Source organism: Penaeus monodon, chromosome 23 (assembly GCF_015228065.2).
Source record: "Penaeus monodon isolate SGIC_2016 chromosome 23, NSTDA_Pmon_1, whole genome shotgun sequence".
Lineage (NCBI taxonomy): Eukaryota > Metazoa > Arthropoda > Malacostraca > Decapoda > Penaeidae > Penaeus > Penaeus monodon.
In genome coordinates, this window is record NC_051408.1 from 44,285,540 (window position 1) to 44,285,755 (window position 216).

A 216-nucleotide genomic window follows, 5' to 3' on the forward strand; every position below is an offset into this window, starting at 1 on the left:
CAATACTACAGCAAATAACTGTCTTTCTGCTGGCCATACTGACAGTGCATTAAGAAAGACAGGTGAAAGTGAATGCAGCACAAGTCCTACTGGAACTGCTGTGCAACTGCAAACGTACTGATAGGGATGCACACCAAAATTAATATTTAAACAAATAATTGGTATTCTAGAAGCTAAATACATGGTATATTCCAAATATATATATAACAGGCTACA